General features: G+C 25.1%; 1 long non-coding RNA gene across 1 annotated transcript; it reads right to left on the reverse strand.

The window, feature by feature from the left end:
• Positions 1–167: 167 nt before the first annotated feature.
• Positions 168–451, reverse strand: LOC109239945. Its single transcript, XR_002069983.1, has 2 exons — positions 362–451; positions 168–239 (listed from the first exon to the last, which is right to left on the reverse strand). It is a non-coding gene; the product is annotated as an uncharacterized LOC109239945 (long non-coding RNA).
• Positions 452–1472: the final 1021 nt, after the last annotated feature.

Here is a 1472-nt window from a genome sequence, read left to right on the forward strand (position 1 = left end):
TAAACCCAAAAAAAAAAACATACCCACAATTACATAAGTAGGAAAAATATAAACATTTGCATAATTCACTATTCACTTCCTATAACACAGTCAAAATCATAAAGGAAAAGGGAAATCATATGCTGAATAAGATGCTTAAAAAAGACGAAATTTTCAAGAATTCATACCTTAGTGGTACTTTGTCACCATTTTCGTTAATATAAAACTGGAGATACATCTTTGCTTATCTCTTCACCTGTCTAAAAAAAAAAAAGGCAAAAACAAAAGGGTATTAAATAGCATGTAAAAATGAAAAATAACAAAAACCCATTTGGATATGAAGAAAAAAGATTCAGTCTTTAGGGTTTTGAGAAATTAAAACCTTAGCAAAGTGTTTTTGGGAGCGGAGGTGTAAGTCAGTGACAGAGATGAATATGCAGAAGCAGACATTAGGGTTCCAAATAAAAGAGCTAAAATAACAAGGGCATAATAGGAATAATAAATAAAAAAGGAGGGCAAATAAGTCATTATGGTTTTTTTAATTATTAACTCATGATTTCATGTGGAGAAAAGGTCCAAAGTAGTCCACTATCTTTGAGTTTAGGCTCAAACTCATCTTTTATTTTCATTAATTTATAATTTCCATTAAAATAATTCTATAAAATTTTAAATAATATAATTTGTAAGCAATTATTATAGATTAACTAATAATTCAAATAAAAGTAAAATCATTGCGATACAAGATTAATTAAATACATATTACATAACGATAAAATTCATTTGAAATATTACATAAAAAAGAAGTTTTGACTGTTCAAAAAGAAAAACTAAGAGTAAAAAAAATGAAAGAAGAAAATAAAGTTTTAATGATGGATGTGGATTCTATTGTCGATCCGACTCGTCGTGAATTTGTGCGACAAGAACAACAACGAATAATGTATAAAAGTAGTCAAAAATATCCACAGTCACAACCACAACAATCCTCAGCCCCCATTCACTCAATACTATAATGATTTTGGTGTATCTGGAAACGACATATTTCCATGCTAAGTTATTATGCTATTTACCGTAGTTCCAATTTTTATGTATTTTAATTTAATGTATTTTCAATTGTCATGTATTTCCAATTTTAATGTATTTTCACTTAATGTATTTTCAATTTTTACTTTTCAATTTTAGCAACATTTAATATTTTATATTCGCACCTTTCAATTTTAGCAACATCTAATATTTTATATTTGCACCATTCATTTTTTGAGATGATTATATATTTTTTGTACAATTATAACTTATAATAAAATTAACTTACAATTTTACATAAAAATAATTAATGCACGAAAATTAATTTATCAAAATTATACGCCAAAGTTAAGATGTAAAATTAATATAAAGATATTACATAAACATAATTATGTATATATAAAGAGATAAATCAAAAGATTAAATAATAAAATAATAATAAAATATACATGAATAGTAATGGAGGAGATGAA

This window comes from Nicotiana attenuata, unplaced genomic scaffold (assembly GCF_001879085.1).
Source record: "Nicotiana attenuata strain UT unplaced genomic scaffold, NIATTr2, whole genome shotgun sequence".
Classification (NCBI taxonomy): Eukaryota; Viridiplantae; Streptophyta; class Magnoliopsida; order Solanales; family Solanaceae; genus Nicotiana; species Nicotiana attenuata.